The sequence below is a fragment of the Gossypium hirsutum genome, chromosome A09, assembly GCF_007990345.1.
Source record: "Gossypium hirsutum isolate 1008001.06 chromosome A09, Gossypium_hirsutum_v2.1, whole genome shotgun sequence".
Classification (NCBI taxonomy): domain Eukaryota; kingdom Viridiplantae; phylum Streptophyta; class Magnoliopsida; order Malvales; family Malvaceae; genus Gossypium; species Gossypium hirsutum.
The window spans coordinates 47,912,653-47,936,219 of NC_053432.1; positions in this window are offsets into that span (position 1 = coordinate 47,912,653).

Sequence of the window (23,567 nt, forward strand, 5' to 3'; positions counted from 1 at the left end):
TGGGTTCTGATGAAGCGGAAGTCACCGGACCATCGCTCCTCCACCCCTAGAGGGCCCCCAAAAATCTCGTTTTTTCGTCCTCTTGTTAAAGTAAAGGTTTCTTTTTAAAAAAAAAAAGAGCTTGATTTTGGGAAAAATAGTGTTTTTTTTAATAAAAAAATGAGAAAGTTTAGATTTTGGAAAAATAAATGTATATTTTTTTAGTTAATTTAAAGGAAAGTTTAAATTTTTAAAACAAATTTTTGATTTTTTTTTTCAACTCTTTTAAAGTCAAAGCTTTAATCTTTAAGAAAAATAGTATTTTTTTAAAAAAAGACAGTTTAGATTTTGAAAAAATAAAAATATGTTTTTTTAGTTATTTTAAAGGAAAGCTTAAATTTTTAAAACAAAGATTTGATTTTTTTTAACTACTCCAAAATAAAAACTTTATTATTTAAGAAAGTAATAATAATTTTTTTAAAATGAGAATGTTTAGATTTTGAAAAAGAAAAATCTGTTTTTTTTAAGTCATTTTAAAGGAAAGTTTAAATTTTTAAAACAAAGTTTTGATTTTTTTTAACTATTCCGAAATAAAGTTTTGATTTTTAAGAAAAGTAATTATTCTTTCTAAAGAAAATTTTGATTTTGAAAAAAAAAATCCACACCGAAGGCTGGAGAGCCATTGGGGCGATAGAGCCATGGCTAACATAGAAGTTGGAAGAGGAAGAGAAAGAGGTGTTTTTGTTTTTTTTAAAAGCAATGAGGTTAAAATGAAAGAATGAACAGCTTTTTTTTTCATTTATAGGTGCCAAAAATGGGTAATTTATTCTCACCTCCTTACTTTTTAAATTTACAAAAAAGCCCCCTTTTTTAGCACTGCCCTCGCTCTCTGACCTATTTTCACCCGTAACCCGTTTATTTATTTAAACATTCAATTTAATCCAGAATATAAAAATTAAAGGAAATTAATTTCTACATCAATCCTCTGTCTTCCGCATTTTTTATCTTTTAATCCTAAAATCAAGCTATGTCATTTTCTTTCCATCTTTAATAAATAATTTACACTTATATCTTTCATTTCACTTGGATTTATACATTATATATTTAATGTTAATTATGCACTTTATTTTAATATTTTATATTTATTCACACTTGTATAATTTTTATTCATTCTTATTTCGTTTTATTTATTTTCATGTCTATTTATATTTTTTTACACATTCCCCTTACATACATTTTAATATTATTTATTTATGTTACCTTAATTCTTTTATTGTATTATGAATAAGGTGTATTATTGTTATTATTATTACCATCATGTTAATGTTTTATTTATTTCATTTATTTAATTTTTCTTTATATTATTGCCATTTTGAAAGAGTTTTAACTTTTCATTAACTTTATGCAATTTAATTAATTTTCCTATTTTATTACTATTCATTTTAAAAGAGGTAACTTTAGGTTATTTTTCCATCCTATAATTGTTGACATGAAGTTAGTTAGGTAGGTGTTATATTTTAATGAAACCATAAGGTTTTTTCATTTGGATTTAGGTTAGTCCTTAAGATCTCACCTACCATTTACCTTAGAAAAATTATAAATAATATGTAAGATATTTTTTAGGGTTTTAAATTAGTTTTAAATATCGTATAGGATTAGAATCTTAAGTTAATACGAAAATATTTTTTAGGACTTTATTCAAGATTAAAACTAAAAATTTTTGTAGGTGAATTGTAAATCATGAGTAGGCCTTTCTAAGTATTTTATTTTAGAAACTTTTTTAAGAAAGCTAATAAATGTTATCTAAGATTTATTATTTTAAGATTTTGACGAATTTAAGTCTTAGATCAAGAATTTTAAAGTAAGATAAATCATAAACTCGACATTGGATACTTTCATAAGATCTTGATAGGTTCAACGTTATTAATTAAATATTTTAAAATAATAATAATAATAAAAGATCGAATAAGTTGTTGATGTATTTTAATATTTCTCTTAATTTATTGGTAATTTCTAGGGTTTTTTTTAGAATTCTAAAATAGAATTAATTTTAGGAATTGAAGGTCTTTTACTAGAATTATTTAGGTATCCTTTAGAATTCTCGTTAAAAGTAAAAATCACTAATTTAAGTTTTAAATTAGATAAGTTTGGTGAACACATCTAAATCGAGCTACAAGTAAACTAGAGGCGTTTCCTTTAGATTTTTTTATTTAAGATTTCCATAAGATTTTAGCTTAGATTAAGATAGTAATATGCTTAAATAAACAAAATCTAGCTCTTAAAACCCCGCAGGACTATCCCTGGATAGGCGTTGTGGGGGTGCTCTAACCTGCCCTACATGTAACCATACTCCTAAACTCGAAATTTGGTGATGAGATCGAGTTTAGATTTTTAGTATTTTTCTGTAGTATTAATTCTAGATTTTTAGACGATGGGTGGCTAACCAACCTAGCCCTAATTGGTTAGTGGCGACTCTACGCAATTTAGTCCCTTCGTGCCTAGCTTTGCTTACTAGGCCTCCATACTTTTATGTAGGCAACGTTATGACAACTACTATTCTCGTAGTCCTTTCTCATTTTCATTATTGTAACACCCCAAACTCAGCCTAGACGTTATGGCCGAATCTGGCGATGTCACATGGTAGTGTTTTTCGAAAAAGTGAGTTGTCGTCCAAAAACCTCTTTTCCATATAACCTCTTTACATTATTTTATGTTAATTCTAGGACGTGTCATTCATTTTCAAAATGTAATTCATTATCACAAAGTTATTCTCTTTCAAATTGTTATTAACTTTCAAAACGTCACTTATTGCGGAAGCTTCTTAAAACCGTTGCGTATTTGAGTGAATTTTGTTAAAATGTTTGATTCTTTTTAAAAACTCTATTATCCCTACTACTAGCAATTATAAATCGAAACAATAAAAATCCCAAATTAAAAATTTAAATCCAAAGAGGCCATGATACAGTAAAATCCCCAACATAAAATCAAAATCAAAATTAAGCACTTAAATGGAATTAAAGTAGGTCATGTGGCTAGCGCTAAGTCCTCCGCCGTACCGATCCGCCTATGACTGGGGATTACCTGTATAGATAAATTAGAAGGGTGAGCTTTCCAAAACTCAGTCTGTAGTCCCATATATATATAAGCAGACAGAAAGTGAACACAATCTGGGCCTAAGCCCTTTTTCAATATCAGATCCAGTTTTAGTTAGGGCCTTAGCCCATCTCAATATAGGTGCAATCACGTATTAGGGCCTTGGCCCATTATAGTATCAGATATGCAATCACAAAACCCTACCCAGCCAGCCTCTACACTCCATCTTCATCCAACCCTACACTCCATATGGGGATATAATCAACCCACCCATCCCTACACTTCAAGTAGCACCAAATGCGGCAATATACAGTAGTATACAACTGAGCTGCCAGTAAGTTAGGCTCGAAGCCTTTCAGTACACTTCCTCTGATCAGTATAAACCCATCCCTATGCAATGCATCATACAATCATGTCAGGTCAAATCATGATATCATACATGCATTCAGTACAATTTTAACAGCATGCTCAATATACAATCATAATTATATATTTATCGTACATGGATATAACAGTCCTTCAGTCAATTAGGGGTCTAGGTAAGCATACCGACCCTACAATAGGTTCACAGTCATCTCGAGTGACCCGTGCAACCATAACATCAAACAATGAAAAATGGGCCCACATGCCCATGTTGTCGGCCCGTGTGGGCCTATCCCCCGTATGGCCCACACGGTCCAATTCGATTTTTCCCATGAATAGCACATGGTCAGCCTTGTCGATCATACGCCCTTGCTCAGTCACACAGCCTACCACACGGACGGTCAAAAGCTCGTGTGGTGTCGATAGTTTCACTTTTTGGCTTTTCATTGACTAGCATTTTCAGTTATGTGATTACACACCTAGTATATTTCCGCTACTAACCCAACCACGAGCACTCCAAGACCTAGAGTCGACAACCTCAAGCTCAAAAATCAGTTATATCAACAAAACTAAACGAAGCTATGATCAGCCCAGCGGCTTCCAACCACTACAACTTACCTCAGCCGAAAAATAGAATGGTGATTCCCTACTGCCAAAGTGTCAATCAACAGCCCACTACCCTTTGATCGAGTCCTAGCCATAAATCGACCTTTAGTAACCATTAATTGACAAACCAAAAAGTAGACGTGTAACAGCCCGATTTTGGGGATAGTCAGAATAGTGGTCTCAAGGCCACAAATTTGAAGTTGGAGAAATTATTTTATTATTATTTTGGAGTCATAGCATGTTTATAATAGTACATGAAAAATTTGGGGAGCTAATTTTAACATTTGTGAGCCCAATTGCGAAAAAGGACTAAATCGCATAAAGTGCAAAAGTTCTATTTTGAGAGCTAAAGGTGTTATTTTATTATAGAAACAAAATTTGGGGATTTTAAAGGGCAATTAGACCCCTAGGAATAGAGTGGTCGACCAAAGGATACATATGTGGTCAAATTTTCAAAATTTGTTGGGTTAGGTGACTAATTTTGACTAAAATAGAAATAAAATAAAGAAGAATGATATCATCCCTTACTCATCTCTTTTCTCCATCGCAAATTAGATATTGAAGGGGTTTCAAGAGCTTAAAATTTTCAGCAACTTGAAGCACTCACAAGTAAGTGATTTCCATGTCCTTTATTGATGATTTTTGTATTTTTGAGACCCTTGAAGCATGAGCTTTCAAATGAGGGGTATATCTTGCAAAATGGTTGAAGTTATAGGGTTTTTCCATGAGAGAATTTAGGGTTTTTTTTGAAATTTTATGGAATAATATGAGTCTTAGTTGTGTAATAGACAACGTTTGTAAAAGGTGTTATCATGAAAACACCTAAAGGGACCATTTTGTACAAGTTATAAAATAAGTGATAAATGTGTGAAATAAAGAGAATTTGGGGTTGCTATAAGAGTAAAAAGAGTTCATCTAAGTTTAAGATGCGAAAAAATTTGATAAAAGTTGATTTTCGAGGATAGGGGTAAAATGATCATTTTGCCAAAGTTGAGGGGTAAAATGATTATTTTACCGAAGATGTGAATTTCTAATTGCTTAAACTTACTTAGTAATTAAATGAGTGTGTTCTACTATTACAAATCAAGAAATACCAAATTCGAGCCTAGACTAGGGGAAAGCCAAACAAATCGACTAAATTGACTAGTTGCCACATTTTCTAATTCAAGGTAAGTTGTATATAAATAATACAGCTATATTGTTAATGTATGTATTGAATTGTATTAAGTTAATATAGCATGAATTGTTTGGTTGTGAAATTGAGAATGTATAAGGATAATTGAGATAGTGGAAATTCCGCTCTAACCTTAGGAAGTAAATCAGATATTCAAGCCATGACGTTTGGGTCATTTGTTTGTGAGCTAGTGTAAGACATGTATGGGACATGAATCAGCCACATTAAGAGAGCCAGTGTAAGACCATGTCTGGTACATGGCATCGGCATTGAGACTAAAGCTACTGTAAGACATGTCTGGGACATGAATTGGCCTCGAGACGTAAGCCAGTGTAAGACATGTCTGGGACATGTATCGGCTACGAGATGATAGTCAGTGTAAGACCATGTCTGGGACATGGCATCTACTTGGGATAGGAGCCAGTGTAAGACCATGTCTGGGACATGGCATCGGTACCTTACCCACGTCTGAGGCTTAATGAATATCCGGTAGCGTTCCAAATGGTTCAACGATAAACGTTATGTTCTTAAGCTAATGAGGAAAGTATAACCGTGTTGTGAGTGGTACAAGTACCTAATTGGTACATATGAGATATGAGCTCATTGAACAATATGTGACTAGTATGGATGGTAATGAGTAAGTTATGCCTATGCCTACCTTGGTATCATGAGCATGTGGATCATTAATAAAATGTTGTTATTGTGTACTTACTTATATACAACTTACTAAGATTTTATGCTTACTCCCTTTCCTTTCCATTTCCTTACAGTGCCGCCTAACTAGCTCAAGGATTCCAGAAGTCAGAGATATTGATCACACTATCAACTGAAGCACTCGGTATAGTTGGATTTATATTTTTGAATATGGCATGTATAGGACTTAGACTTTATTATTTTGCGTCTTTGAGAATTGGCCAAATATGTTGGCTAGGGATGGAAACCCTTTAATTGGTATTAAGCTTTGAAGGATAGTTAATATTCATTTTGAGTTTATGAAAGATGCATTCTCACGGTTGAATGAATGTCTATTATGGTTTATTTAGTTATAGGATTAATAGTTGTTTCAATATTGGTTGGTATTTGTATAGATCTATATATGGAAGGGTGACAATGAGGCTTGGTAAATAGCCTTATATTGTCCACACGGGAATGCTCGCAATGTGGTAGGTGTCATTTTGGCAAATGCTGGGGGAATGAAATGGGCTGTTTCAAGTGCGGATCATTGGAACACTTCATCCGTGATTGTCCTGAATTCAATGAGAGAGAGAAAACAATATGTGAAAGCGAGTAGTGCCCCTTTAAGGGGTAGGCCACAGAAGAACCCCGAAAGGGGGGTAGCAGTAGAAGCATGCCAAGAGATGTTGTGGTGAGGTTAGTGGGCAGAGCGCCTGTAAGGACTTATGCTATACGAGCTCGGGAAAATACAGAGTCTCCCAACGTGATCACGGGTACCTTTTCTATCCACGAAATATCTGTTGTTGCTTTAATTATCCCGGGATCTACCCACTCTTATATTTGTATGGAATTGATACGTCATATGGGTATGCTAGTAGAGTCCACTGAGTTTGTAATAAAAGTGTCCAATCCTTTAGGCAGACATGTACTAGTGGACCAAGTATGTAGGAATTGCCCTTTGACAATTAGAGGTCATTGTTTTCCGGCTAACTTGATGTTATTGTCGTGTAATAGGTTTGATGTAATCCTTGGAATGGACTGGTTGACTTCTCATAGTGTTGTAATGGATTGCGGAAAAAAGATAATTGAGTTGAAATGTGAAGACGGGAATGTTCTTCCAGTTGGACCAAATGAGTCAGATAATCTGCTTGTAGTAATATCGTCTTTGACTACCGAGAAATATTTGAGGAAAAGATACGAGGCTTATCTAGCTTATGTGTTGAATACTCAAGTGTCTGAATTGAAGATTGAATCGGTACCAGTGGTTTGTGAGTTTACAGACGTGTTTCCGGAAGAATTACCCGGATTGCCTCCGGTGAGAGAGATAGAATTCAAAATTGAGTTAGTCCCCGGTACAACACCCATTTCTATTGCTCCGTATAGAATGGCCCTGACAGAGTTGAAAGAGTTGAAAGTACAGTTGCAAGAGTTAACAGATAAAGGTTTTACGAGACCTAGTTATTCACCATGGGGTGCACCAATGTTGTTTGTGAAAAAGAAAGACGGGTCGATGAGGTTATGGATCGACTATAAACAACTCAATAAGGTAACTATAAAGAACAAGTATCCTTTGCCAATGATAGATGATTTATTCGATCAGTTGAAGGGAGCCATAGTGTTCTCCAAGATAGACTTGAGGTCTAGTTATTATTAGTTGAGAGTTAAGGAGCAAGATGTATCGAAGACTGCTTTACGGACTAGATACGGGCATTATGAGTTTCTCGTCATACCCTTTGGTTTAACTAATGCCCCGGTAGTGTTTATGGACTTGATGAACCGCATTTTTCGGCCGTATTTGGTAACTTCGTAGTGGTTTTTATTGATGACATACTGGTTTACTCACGAGATGAGAATGAACACGCTGAGCATTTGAGAACTGTGTTACAGAATTTGAGGGATAAGCAGCTTTACGGCAAGTTCAGTAACAGTGAATTTTGGCTTAAAGAGGTCGGATTTTTAGGGCACATTGTGTCAGGTGACGGGATCAGAGTTGACCCAACAAGATCTCGACTATTGTTGAGTGGGAAATCGCCGAGGAATGTAACTAAGGTTCGAAGCTTTTTTGGTTTAGCCAGATATTATAAACGGTATGTAAACGGATTCTCTATGATAGCTACGTCGATGACAAGGCTGCTGCAAAAGGATGTTAAGTTTGAATGGACAAAAAAGTGCCAGTAGAGTTTCGAGAAATTAAAGGCTTTGTTGATCGAAGCCCCAGTGTTAGTGCAACTGGAGTCAGGCAAGGAGTTTACAATATATAGCGAATCTTTCTTGAATGGTTTGGGGTGCATGCTTATGCAAGAAGGTAAGGTCATAGCTTACGCTTCAAGACAGTTAAAGCCACATGAGAAAATTACCCGACACATGATTTAGAGTTAGCTGTCATAGTATTCATGTTGAAAATTTGGAGACACTGTCTATATGGCGAGAAGTTTCGAGTGTTCACTAATCATAAGAGCCTTAAGTACTTGATGACTCAAAAGGAGTTAAACCTAAGGCAACGGCGATGGTTAGAGCTAATAAAGGATTATGGGTTGATTATCGACTACCACTCAAAAAAGCGAATATGGTTGCCGATGCATTGAGCAGAAAATCATTATTTGCGTTGAGAGCAATGAATGTCAATATGGCTTTGTCTGATGATGGTTCGGTTCTAGCAGAGTTGGGAGCTATATCAATGTTTCTTCAAGAAATTCGAGAAGCTCAGAAAGGTAATGAGAAATTGCAAGCCAAGAAAACTCAGTGTGAGTCGGGAATTGAACCAGATTTTTGAATTGGTACTAATGGATGTATAGTGTTCAAAGACAGATTTTGTGTAACCAAGGACAAAGAGCTTATTCAGAAGATTTTGAGAGAGGCATGTTTGTTCATCCACTCGGGCAGTACGAAAATGTACAACGACCTCAAGAAAATGTATTGGTGGTCGGGTATGAAAATAGACATTTCAGAGTTTGTGTCTAAGTGCCTAGTGTGTCAGCAAGTGAAGGCTAAACACCAAGTACCTTCACGTCTACTTCAGCCTATCATGGTCCCCAAATAGAAGTTAGATCGGATCACTATGGATTTTGTGACGGGTTTGCTGGTAACCTCGAAGAAAAAGGATGTTGTTTGGGTTGTTGTGGATAGGCTAACCAAATCGGCACATTTTATACGAGTACGTACCGACTACTCCCTTGAGAGATTAGTTGACTTGTACATTTTCGAGATTGTGAGGCTTCATGGAGTGTCATTGTTAATTATCTTAGATCGAGACCCAAGGTTTACCTCGAGGTTTTGGAAAAAGTTACAAGAGGCATTGGGAATAAAGTTGAGTTTTAGCATAGCTTTCTATCCGCAAACTGACGGTCAGTTAGAAAGAGTAATATAGATATTAGAGGACATGATACGATGTTGCGTCCTTGAGTTCCAAGGTAGTTGGGAAAAGTATCTACCGTTGGTTGAATTCACCTATAATAACAGTTATTAGACAAGTCTGAAAATGGCGCCTTACGAGGCTTTGTATGGGTAAAAGTCTCGAATGCCTTTATATTGGACTGAGCTGAGAGAGAGTTACGTTCACGGGGTCGATTTAGTCAGAAAGACTGAAGAGAAAGTTAAAGTAATTCATGACTGTTTGAAGGCCGCCTCGGATAGACAGAAATCCTATGCGAAATTGAAGCAAAAGGAAATTGAATTCCAAGTCGGTGATAAGGTATTTTTGAAAGTGTCCCTATGGAGGAAAGTCCTCAGATTTGGTAGAAGAGGTAAATTGAGTCCTCGTTTTATAAGGCCTTATGAGATTATCGAGAGAGTAGGATCGATTGCCTATCGATTGGTTTTACTACCAGAGTTAGAGAAGATTCACTATGTGTTTCATGTGTCCATGCTACGTCGATATAGATTAGACCCTTCACATGTGATTACGCCGTCAGAGGTTGAGATTCATCCGGACATGACTTATGATGAAGAGCCGGTCAAGATTTTAACTTGGGAAGTCAAACAATTGAGAAGAATATAGCACTTGTGAAAGTTTTTTGGCATAGACATGGAGTCGAGGAAACCACATGGGAACTCGAAGAGACTATGAGAGATCAGTATCCGGACTTGTTCACCGGTAAGATTTTCGAGGATGAAAATCCCTAAGGGAAGAGAAATGTAACAGCCCAATTTTGGGGCTAGTCAGAATAGTGGTCTTGAGACCAGAAATTTGAAGTTGGATAAATTATTTTATTATTATTTTGGAGTCATAGCATGTTTATAATAGTACATGAAAAATTTGGTGAGCTAATTTTGACGTTTGTGAGCCCAATTGTGAAAAAAGACTAAATAGCATGAAGTGAAAAAGCTATATTTTGATAGCTAAAGGTTTTATTCTATTAGATAAACAAAATTGGGGGATTTTAAAGGGCAATTAGACCCCTAGAAATAGAGTGGCTGGCCATAGGAGACATATGTGGTCAAATTTTCAAAATTTGTTGGGTCAGGTGACTAATTTTGACTAAAATAGAAATAAAATAAAGAAGGATGATATCATCCCTTACTCATCTCTTTTCTCCATCGAAAATTAGCCATTGAAGGGGTTTGAGAGCTTAAAATTTTCAGCAACTTGAACCACTCACAAGTAAGTGATTTTCATGTCCTTTGTTGATGATTTTTGTAATTTTGAGACATTTGAAGCATGAGCTTTCAAACGAGGGGTATATCTTGCAAAATGGTTGAAAGTATAGGGTTTTGCCATGAGATAATTTAAAGTGTTTTCTAAAATTTTATGGAATAATATGAGTCTTAGTTGTGTAATAGACTACTTTTGTAAAAGGTGTTATCATGAAAACACCTAAAGGGACCATTTTCCACAAGTTATAAAATAAGTGATAAATGTGTGAAATAGAGAGAATTTTGGGTTGCTATAAGAGTAAAAAGAGTTCATCTAAGTTTAAAATGTGAAGAAATTCGATAAAAATTAATTTTCAAGGATAGAGGTAAAATGTTAATTTTGCCAAAATTTAGGGGCAAAATGGTCATTTTACCGAAGAGGTAAATTTTTAATTGCTTAAACCTACTTAGTGATTAAATGAGTGTGTTTTGTTATTATAGATCAAGAAATACCAAATTCGAGCCTAGACCGGGGGAAAGCCAACCAAATCAACTGAATTGACTAGTCGCCACATTTTGTAATTCGAGGTAAGTTGTATACAAATAATACAACTACATTGTTAATGTATGTATTGAATTGTATAGAGTAAATATAACATGAATTGTTTGGTTGTGAAATTGAGAATGTATAAGGATAATTGAGATAGTGGAAATTTCGTTGTAACCTTAGAAAGTAAATTGGATATTCATGCCATAACCTTTAGGTCATTTGTTTGTGAGCTAATGTAAGACATGTCTGGGACATGCATCGACCACATTATGAGAGCTACGGTAAGACATGTTTGGGACATGCATCGGCCTCGAGACATAAGCCAGTGTAAGACATGCCTGGGACATGCATCGGCTACGAGATGATAGTCAGTGTAAGACCATGTCTGGGACATGGTATCAACACCTTATCCACGTCTGAGGCTTAATGAATATCCAGTAGCGTTCCAAGTGGTTCAACGGTAAATGTTATGTTCTTAAGCTATTGAGGAAAGTATAATCGTGTTGTGAGTGGTACAGGTACCTAATTTGTACGTATGAGATATGAGCTCATTGAACAATATGTGACTAGTATGGACGGTAATGAGTAAGTTATGCCTATGCCTACCTCGGTATCATGAGCATGTGGATCATTGATAAAATATTGTTGTTGTGTACTTACTTATATGCAACTTTCTAAGCTTTTATGCATACTCCCTTTCCTTTCCATTTCCTTACAGTGCCGCCTAACTAGCTCAAGGATTCCAGAAGTCAGAGATATTGATCACACTATCAACCGAAGCACTTGGTATAGTTGGATTTATATTTTTGAATATGGCATGTACAGGACTTAGACTTTATTATTTTGTGTCTTTGAGAATTGGCCAAATTTGTTGGCTCAGGATGGAAACCCTTTAATTGGTATTAAGCTTTGAAGGATAGTTAATATTCATTTTGAGTTTATGAAAGATGCATTCTCATGGTTGAATGAATGTCTATTATGGTTGATTTCATTATAGGAGTTATACTTGTTTCGATATTGGTTGGTACTTGTATGGATCTATATATGTAAGGGTGACAATGAGGCTTTGTAAATAGCCTTATATTGTCCACACGTATGTGACACACGTCTGCCTCATGGGCGTGTAGTCCAGCCGTGTGTCCCCTGCACGTAAAATTTTCGAGTCAGTATGTATGGTAATAAACACACAGGCAGAGACACGACTATGTGTCTCAGCCGTGTGGAATACACGGTCCAGCAGACGGGCGTGTGCCCTGGCCGTGTGACACTATGAGCATGATGACGTTAGAAACAAAATTTCCATGTTTTTTCACATAGGCTAGGATGCATGCGTGTCGTGGCCGTGTGAGGGACACGGGCCAATGACACGGGCGTGTGTCTGGCCATGTGAAAACACCTATAGGTGTGAATTACGAATTAATTCTACACGGGTGTGGGACACGAGTGTATCCCCGGGTGCTTAGGTCGTGTGAGCCACACGGGCCATTAGCACGACCATGTCGAGTTGATCACACAGGCGTGTTGCCCTTCCACACGAGCGTGTGTCCTGTCTTAAGGAAAAAAAAATTTATTGTTGGTTTAAGGACCCGGCATAGTCCCAAATGGTTTTTAAAGGTCAATTTGAGGCTCGTAGGCACATAATAAGAAGTTTAGAGTCGATATTGAAAACGTTTTAAGTTTGAATCGAGTCTCGGTGACTTGAGATTGGTTGTATGCATGAGCTCAAGTTTGGTAATGCCTTGTACTACTCCCCGGCATGGGTTACCGGTATGGGGTGTTACAAGATGCACCTGACTTATCGAATGCGCAAAAACGTGGAATGGGAAAACGACTATTGAAAGAGGCAAAGGCGGAGGCCAAAGGAATAATAATTCGGCTGCAACCAAGCAGGAAAAGAAGTGCCCCTCCAATCAATCACTTTTAATCAAAGCATTATGAAAAAATAATTTCCAGAAACTGTAGACAACCTTACCTTCGACGAACAACAGTGGATTTGCAGTTAAACGACATCGTCCGGAATTTCTACAGTCGCCTAAAGGTCTCCTAACCAGAAATTGAACTCCCATTAGACAAAGAACAGCAATAGGATGGAAGATATAATAGCAAAAATTACCGTCACTGCTCAAGATATTGAAGAAACAAGTCGCAACCACAAGAAGAGGGTTATAAAACGAAAGAAATCTACAGAAAATAAGAAAAGAGAGAATTGACAGAACCAAGAGAATAATATAAAAGAGAAAGATGGAGAGGGAAAAACTAAAGGAAACTTTCGGCAGAGAGAAAGAAGAAATAAATTTGGCTTCAGCAAAACTGGGAAAGGAAAAACCAAATTTAAAAAAAAAAGGATTTAATCATATCACAATCCCTTAATTCCTCCTATTTTTTACTCCTTAAATCTTTCCATAATACTCCCCACTCAATCTAAACACCCCAAACCGTCCACAACCTCCCACACATCTCAAACACTCAATATTTTACCACATTTCAAACTCATTCACGGTACAAGTAAAAAAAAACACCCCCTTGCCCGTACAGGGGTTTGAACTCAAGACTTCCAGCACACTGACACTCCACTTAACCACCAGACCAGCAGGCCCATTTTGACATATTTTACCAACATATATTTATAAGCCTACTGATTAGAGATAAGGATTTATTCATTTAAAAACACAAGCTAATGCTTGAACTTGGGACTTTCAGACACTTCCCAGAACATTTAACCATTGAAGCAGACATACAATTGTGTCACAAACATACGAAAATTAATATATAAGATTTCTTTTGGGGCGTTACAATTATCTTCCCATTCATTAGCAGGTTCCTTCGACCTGCTGCTCGACTATTGCAGATCCATACTTCCATTTTGCATCCAACCCTTTTTCCTTGTTCTTGGGTTCTCCCACAATTACTATTCTTATTGTTCCCCCATGTTATTTTCCAAGTGGACAATCTTGTGCCACCGTAGCCGAGCCATAGTCTTACACCCTATGATTACACATTGGTTATCCTGGATAACTCCATTGGTTTCTTTAGTCACACTATGGTCTTACCACCTAATCCTCGTATTTACCATCTCATTGGACTAACCCGTGTTTAACGTCCCATTGGACTATCCCGTATTTAATATCCCATCGGACTGTCTTTGATGTCGTAGTATCTTTCAGCTATGGTCTTACTCTCTCTACCGTCAAATCATCTTTTGATGCCATAGCGTCTTTCAACTATGGTATTACATAATATCACTCATGTTTATCATCCTGGTGAACTACCTAGATTGCCATAGTGTTCTTCCACTATGGTCTTACACGATGTAACTTCGTATTTACTGTCTTGATGAGCCATCTCGTGTTTAGTGTCTCATCAAACTATTATGTGATTAATGTTCAGTCGGACTATCTATGATGTCATAGTGTCTTTCAACTATGGTCTTACTCATTATATCGTCAATTCATCACTTGATGCCATAGCATCTTTCAACTATGGTCTTACTCAATATAACCCTATATTTACCGTCCCAATATACTAACTATGATGCCATGGTTTCTTTCAACCATAGTCTTACTCATCTATATCATGACACCATAGCATCTTTAGCCTATGGTCTTACTTATTGAAAACGTGATGTCATGGTGTATTTCAGCCATGGTCTTACTCATCTTTAGGCGTATAATCTCTGATCGATCCCGTGGCCTAACCATGATTTTTCACATCCACTCATCCCAATTCGTTCCATCCATCCCTCTATTTCACCATCCTATACATTGATACTCAAACACTGCAGTGTCCCCTCTGCAAGGCTCGGAGCTTCGTTCATCAGAGGTGCACATAGCAAAACCGTATAGAGATATCTAACATAATACCCTTTAACAACACGTCTGGATAAGCTTTTGCATCTAGTTATTGTTCAATATTTTTTTGGTAAAATAAGGATAAATTTGAGTAACTAATGTATTTTTTTTACTAAGTATAAGATTCTGTGTATATGTACCATTTCAAGTACTCTTTATTTTGGCGTATGTTGTAGTTTGGCGGGCTTTCATGTTTGGTATCCACACAACTCAAATGCTTTTGGCGAACTCAGTAAGTTCACAGCTGTTTAGATTTTGTTTATTTTTTAAGTATGGTATTTTGTTTAGTTGAATTAAGATTCAGTTTGAACGGAACTGGACTACTGTAAATAATAAGACCCAAATTAAATTAAGAGCACTTAATCATAAGAATCAAGAGAGTTAATGGAATTATCTGATTTTTCTACTAACCCTTGTCTCTAATGCTAAATATATAAGGTTAGCGGTGAATTCTCTAAACATCTTTACATTTTCTTCTTTCTCAATTTTTCTCTACAACTCTTTGAAAACTTAATCTCAGAAAACCTCTTTAAAGTAAGGTTTGCAATATTCAGCTAAATTATACGTTAGTACAAGCTTACTAGTAATTACTAATGAACCCTAGGTTATTCTTTATGACATTTACATGTTCTTTGTACTGCACGCATAAATGTTAGAATTATGTGTAATGTAGGAAACTTCCTGATTCTAGTGTAAGTGTTGTGATTTTTGCATGCATGATCTGATTTGATATATTAATGATTTAATATGTTTAATTTTATATATTTTAGCTCAAGAAGATAACAAAATTCCAAGTGATAATGGCAAAGGACCTACTTTATAGATTTGTGTTAGAGTTTCTAGTGAGTTCCTTTTTACTTCCATGTTTTGTAGTGTCTTTATTTTATATTTAGTGTAAGGTAAGTATTCTTCCTTTGTAAATGATGAAAGGTGTGTGAATGAGTACTGGATGAAAAATATTTGTATAAGTAATGGTTGTCTAAAGCCATCAGTCCTGTGTGTAGTCTGTTTAAGATATGAAGTAAGTGTCATTTTTCATGCCTAAGCCACTACCATCTACTTCTGATATGTATGAATCAATACGATATGATATGTGATGAAGTAAGAGTGAAGATATGTTTGTGTAGCCTCTAGTAGGGAAAATATATTACAAACCGGATTGACAAATCATATAAAACACACTGTTCTGAATAAAACAGATATGAGGAGTTAAGAGGAGAATGAATGTGAACAAGTTTGAAAGATGTGTTTCTGATTATGTATTTTGGGTACATGGCTGGCATGAAGATGGGTTTGTATGAGTTATGTTAAGTTGGAGTACAATATATGCAAAAGAGAGATGAGTTGGCATACTGGGCCAGTCTGTGTTCTGTATACGCTAGTTGGCATACTTTGTGTAATGTATTTGTGGTCTTTAGAAAGGTTTAGTTAATGTTCTAAGTAATATATTGTACAATTTCTCACTAGAACTCACTAAGTTCAAATGAACTTACTCTGTTATTCCTTTTTCCTTCTCAGGAATTACTGATAGAAGAAAAACTTTGTTCAAGACTATGCCAGAGAGCTATTAAGATTGTGAGTTGATTGTTTTGTGGTTGTATCATGCATGACTAATGGGAAAGGAACTTATGTGTATTTTGAAAATGATGTATATAATGAACTTCTACTTATTTAAACTTTGTTAAACGAGAACTTTATGAAGAACTAAAATTTGGGTTTGAGCAATACGATTTGTTTATAAAGTTACCATATTTGAGTTATTACACCATTTGACTTATATATTAATTTCAAAATGATGATATTTCTTTCACTTTAGAAAAATAGCAGTAAAAATATGTTTTACATCTATAAATTGTAAGAATTATTCAAAGCTTCAGCTGAAATATTTTTAAGTTAGTTTTTTTACAAGTAGTGATACACCACTCTCAGATCCTAATGCAGGGTCAGGTTTCGCGTGTTACAACACCTCTTTCCAATTTTCCTTACCTAACTTCCCCTAAACCTGACAAGGTTCCCTTACATGCATTACATGCATTCCATAAATGTAATACCATGGAATTATAGTTAATTCATGCTTATTAAACTATCATGGTGAATACTAAAATTTAAGAATTTCCCAATAGATCCTGCCATCTTATCATTCTATTAAAATAACTACTGACTTTCCTTTACTTTTGGAACATAAGAGAAAACTAGGCGTGACAAACTTTGTTAGATTGCTAGAATTGTTATGTCCTTATTGTTGTTAAATTTTTTTGAATATACTCTACATATGATATAAAGAAGTTGTGTTATTATTGATGGTTGTCATTGAAGTAAGTTAGTGTAATTTTGTTGGATTCTTTGTTATTAATAATTGTTGAAATCATTAGAACTATTTTTTTTTATTATTTCATTTTTTGAATATGTTTTATGCATGTTATAAGGAAGTTTTGTTATTTTTTTTATGGTTGAAATTTTAGTAAGTTGTTATTAAAAATGTTGGATTATTTGTTATTAATAATTGTTGAAATAGTTAAAGTCATTTATAGTGTTCAAAATTTAATAGTTGACAACCTCAATTGAAAATATGGCAAATTGATTTGTAACACTAGTCCATTTCAATGTATATATGATTTCAACTAATAATAGAGTCATGCTCCAATCCGAAGCTCCCTTAAACATGACATTTAAGAATAACACCTCTTTGAAGAGCATGAAAAGGAAGATTTTAAGAGAATTCCCAACTAGAAATACTAAGTAGATATCCAATCTAAATTATAGATTTTAGAGGTCTAGTAGAAGGGGTTGTAAATACAATACAGTTTATCTCAACGATGTTGAAATGTTGAGACAATGGTGTTTGGGCACGGGGAAAACTAGTGATGCAAGCATTAAGGCCCAATTTTAGGCATATAAACATGACGAGCTTAGCTTTTCTCAAAGTCGAATTACTCACTCTAAGTCTAACCAAATTAGAGCCCAATTCAATGTACTAGTCCAAGAGTCTGTGACAAGAAGGCTTCAAGGAAGTGGTTTTGAGACCATAAACATTCAAGACTCTATTTTGAGGCAAACTTAGCCCATGGATGCAAGCTTAAAAGTTGAACTTGATTGTAAGATATTTTTCAGCTTGGATCCAATACCCTAAGTGTAGTATATTCATTTGTAAACTTGTAATTTTTTCGAATATATTAATAATAAAACAAATTCAATGATTATATTATTATACTTTGTATGATTTTCCTCGTATGGTTTTTTCACGCAAAGCAAAATGAAAGCAAGTGTTGCTCTTGTCTAACGTTTAAACTAATACTAAGCAGTATTATGTGGTCGGGTCGTAAGATGGAAAGACAAATTATACTAGTAGATGAACCTAAACATGTCCTTAGTCTAATCGAAAATGAGCAAACCGATTGAAATACTAATATATCATCTATCAAGTCCAACTGGTGAGATGCTTTGTCTTCGGCATCGGAGCAAATGACTACTAGAAGATAAAGACATAGATGTGACTAGCTGGACTAACAGTACATTGAACAAGACCCAAGAAGAATAGATCCTAATTTGTTTATGGATTTATTCACTTGTGATGTTCATTGTGTGGCATATGTAACGCCCCAAATTTCTGTAGTTTTGGCTTTTGTAAGTGTTGGGCTTGGAAGTGTCTGAATATGTGTTTCGAGTTATTTTTTGTTTTTTTATTATTATTAGTGAATAAAGCTGACTTGAGGTCAGTGGGATTATAATGAATTATGGGTAAAAACTTAACAGAATGGGCCTGCTGGTCTAATGGTTAAATGGCAAGGGAATACGCTTAGGGTTAGGGGTACAATTCCCTGCTGTGGCAATGGAGTTATTTTGCTGCAAGTTGCAATTAAGAGTTGGGTTTTATTAAAATTCTGAGTTGTGGGCTTTAGGGAAGAATTAGGGTTTTCTTATTTTCTTTTGGTTGACAAAATAGTTTCTCTGCCGTTTTTTCCTCTTCCAAACCCATGCTGCCAAAATTCTTTTCTTTTCTTTCTTTTTCCATCTTCTCCATTTTCTTCTCCGTCGATTTCTCGTTCTCTTCCGTTGAGCTATAACATTTGCTAGTGGTTCTAACGATTCGGTAAGTAACGTTTAAACTAAGTTACGAGATTTCAGTTGGAGATTATTTAAAAGGATTTTGGTTGCTATTTAGGGATTAATCAAGGTTCAATAGATCAGTAATCGAATTCTTAGCATCGAAGAAACATTATTCTTCGTCAAAGGTAAGTAGATCTCGCGTCGTGGGATTTTTCTATTCTTACGTAAGTCGATTTAAGTGACTGATTTAGGCTCGGTATTGTCAATCTTAGGCTTTGGAGTGCTTATGGTTGGATTAGCGACGAAAAAGAATCAGGTGTGTACTCCGATCGCGTAGAAAATGAGTTTTTACGAAAGCTAAAAAGTGGCCTGTCGATGCCACACGGGCATGTGGTCTGCCCATGTGGTAGCCGGTGACACAAGACACAGGCGTGTGACTGACTAGCCAGGCTGTGCACGAGCCACACAAGCGCAACAGACACAGGCTTGTGAGGCTGGCGAGGCAGTGTGCGAGGCACGGGCTTGACCAATTGGGTCGTGTAGGCCGCACGGACATGCGGGTGAGCCACACGAGTGTGTGGGACTTTGGGCCAGGCTGTGTGATCCATACGGGCAAAGCCAAGTTTAGCCGTGTGGGCCACACGAGCATATGGGCCCACACGGGCATGTGAGTCCAATTAATTTGAAATGTTCTATAAGGTTGCACGGGTTACCTAAGTCAATTGTGACCTGATTGTAGGGGTGGTAAGAGTTACTTAGACCCCATACTCTAATTGGTTACTGAATTGTGTGCAAAAGCATGTTATTATAAGCATGTGTATCTGTTTGACTCCGTATATCCGTTCTGCCATGATTTTGATAAGATCTGATATCTGCATATAAGCATGTCATGCTATGTATGTTGCATTACATTGGGTTGGGATTGTTGTGAAGAGAAGGAAGTCTGAGAGGTGGTTAGCCTGTTATCTGGCAGCTACGCTGCATATATCTATTATGTACTGTTTTACGGTACCTTTTGGTATGTAGGGTTGGATGGGTTGATTATATCCCCATACTTGGTTTGTAGGGTTGGGCGGGTCGATCCTATCCCCGCATGGTGTGTTGGGTTGGTCAGAGATGGTGTGCAGGGTTGGTGGGCATGTTTTCTGATATTTGATTGTTATGCATGCGATACCTGTATGGCTAAGGCCGAACTATCTGTATTCTATTATCTATTGGTATGCATGCTATTTGTGGGGATGTACACACTGAGTTTGTGAAAACTCACCTCTTTGTTTATTTGTTTGTCAGGTAATCCTCAGCAGTAGATGGATCAATGCGACGGAGGGCTCGATGGTGACCACTGTTGGACATTTACGGATTTTTGAGTAACATTCTATTTTGTCTGCTTTATTCTAAATATTTATTTTTGGGATTAAAATGTCTTGAAATTGAACTATTTTTAAGTTTATTTCGGGATTTTAAACTATTAAGCTATTCATTAATGAATTAATGATGTTTTAGCTTCAACGATAATGAAATGTGTTCACCTAATAATCGGTTTGGAGATTTCACGACTTAAGTAACGACAATGAACTGAACAATTTTTAACTCGCTAAGATTTTCTAAAAACACTCTCATGTGACGCCGCCAAATTTGACCATAACGTCTAGGCCGAGTTTGGGGTGTTACAGCATACCTAAATCCTAAGTGGATGACAAACTATGTATACATGACTCGTACACTTTGATGTAAGTAAAAGCCTGAGTTTGAATACATAAAGAACCGAAAGCTAGTGCATTGGGTGTACGACTCATGCAGTATGTAGCATCATTCAAAATAGTGGAATTCATAGCCCGAGACATGGGTAAATGATTTCCTCTCATTGGCATTACATGGTAGATGAAAAGTAAATGTAGCCACGGGTCATTCGTCTTTATGATGAATTACTTGATTACTATCTGATTGCAATTGCCTTTTCATGAAGGAAGATGTAATGGTTACCATGAGATAAAATAGGATCATAATATTATCCCAATGAGATTAAGGATATCCTAAGAGGGTAACACACTTATGACAAGGTCATTGGACGAACACTATTCAAGTTGCTTTTGCAATGGTACGTCTTTGGAATGACTTCGTGACTGAATGAGTTTATAATTAATAGGTGAAAAGCTAGAACTTAATTATAAATTATTTGAGCCTCAATTGCATATATCCAATCGGTCCCTCCACTAGCTCGTTGAAACCATAAGTGAATTGTGCGTTGAATCAAAATGAACAGAATGAATAAAAATGGAAACCATTTAGGAAATGATTATGGTTTTCTCCAAAATGAAAATGAAAATGGAGAAAATTGAATCATTTGAAAATGAATGTGGTTTCTTGAAATGAAAATGAAATTGAGAAATGAATACATTTAGAAATGAACAAGTAATAACTCTAAAATATAGAGTTATCCATAACACTTCTAGCTCATAATTCTTTTAAATTCTAAGTAATTGATAATCATTTTTTTTTATTACAAAATTAATAAATTGAATAATTTATGTTAATTATATATATTTTTATTCAATTTCATGTAAATTATACTTAATTTTGTATTATTTTTAACAGATGATGCAACAAAGACAATCTAATCCTAAAGTTCTTCCGTTGAGACACTGACAGTATAGCTTGGTAGAGAATCATCAACTAAGCTGCCAAAAATTCATGACGGGACGTCTAAATAAATTAATTTGAACACTCAAATTATTGAAGGACCAAGGTGCAAACGGACAATAAAAATTGGATCACTTCTAGGAAAGATGAAGGCCCAAAATGCAACCCAAAGAAAGAGAGCTCCACACGACCAAGCAAGGTCCAAATACAGTACCCAAGAACCAGCCATAATGCTGCCCAAATCAGCTCTTTAGGCTAATTTTAAACATTTGCAAATCAGCCCTCAAACTCTCATACTCATCCATTCCAGCCCTCCACTTTTCAAGCTTTGCACTTTGAGCATCCTCTCTACAATTCATGGCTAGACACATGAAGGAGAAGATTGTGGCTGAAAATCTCTATTTTTAGCCCCCTTTCATGTGTGTAAATAGAGGCCAAAACCCCTTCATCCATCATTTAATGATTCCTTAACATTCAACATTCTCTCATCTTTTTCTCCTTTCTTCCACGCCTAAAGCTCTCCATATTTCCATTTTCTTTTAGCTGGCATTTCCTTAAGAAAAACTCTCTTCGCTAATCACCTTGCAGAGCAATTTGCAAAGGAGCAACCATGAAAATTAGAGGAAGTCACCACAAATAGTCTTTGGGTAATCACCGAATTCATCAGGAGTTTCTTCTTCATTTATCTTTAATTTGTTCTTAGTTTTTTTTAAACATGTCTGCAAATTGTTTGATTATTTTCCATTTTTAGTGATGATGACTTAAATTTTTTCAATTAGAATAATTGCAACGATTTGATTAAATTCATCCAATTCATGTTTTTATTGTTCTGTGCCTTAGTTTTTTTATGTAACAGCCCATTTTTCGGTGAGATCGAAATAGTGGTTTCGGGACCACAAATTCGAGCCAAAATTAAAATTTTATTTTATTTTATTTTATGGTTGGCATCATGGTAGGCAGGTCACATGAAAATTTTGGTACGAAAATTTTACCGATTGTGTGTTCAATTAGGGAAAGGACTAAATTGCATAAAATGCAAAAGTTGGGTTCTAGTAGCTATAAGTATCAAATAGCTCTGGAATTCAAAACTTAATGTTCTTATATGGTAATTAGACCATTGAAGAGTAGTTAGTAGATATTTTAATGACTCCTCCATGGAAAAATTAGAAAAGGGTAGGGACTAACTAAATTGGAAAATAATAAAATTAATAGATAATAATTAATTAAAAAGAAAAAAATCATCTAATTTCATATCATCTTCCCTAATTTTTCTACGAAAACCCGAGGAGAGAGGAAGAAAAATTTTCAAGCTCAATATGGTATGAAATCAAGTCCGTTTTTAGTAATTTCTATATTTTTGGAATCGGGATAGTCTAATCTTTCTATTTAGGGGATTTATTTGAAAAGTTATCAATGAATGAAATTTGGTTTGCGGATGGATATGCTGAAAATTAGAAATTTATGGTAGAAAATGAAAATTTATTCATAGATAAACAACTTTTACAAAGCAATTTTTGATGAAAACTTGATTTGGGGACTAAAATGAAAAAATGGTAAAAACCCATGAAAAATTTTGAAATTTATAGAGAATAAGTGCTGTAAATTTTAAGTTAAAATTTTGGTTAGGCTTGGAATAGGAAGTAAATTGCATGAATTTCATTTTCTGGGCCGAGGAACGAAATCGAATTTTTTGAAAAGGATAGGGGCAAAATGGTAATTTTTCCTAGGATGTAATAAAATGCAAATGTAAATGAAATGTGATAAATTAATCGTTAAATTTATCCATATAGATCCGAAAAGACCAACTACTGGACTAGATTAAGGAAAGTAAAAGGTTTCGGATTAGTTGACATTCAAATACGAATCATTTTCAAGGTAAGTTCATGTAACCTAAATTTGTATGTTAATATACTTGAATTTAATTGTAATATTGTGTTGATATGTATGAGATTATACACATAATGAAATAGTCATAAGTTGTGAAAAAATAGACAAATTGTCATGATCCGGTTGAATGTTG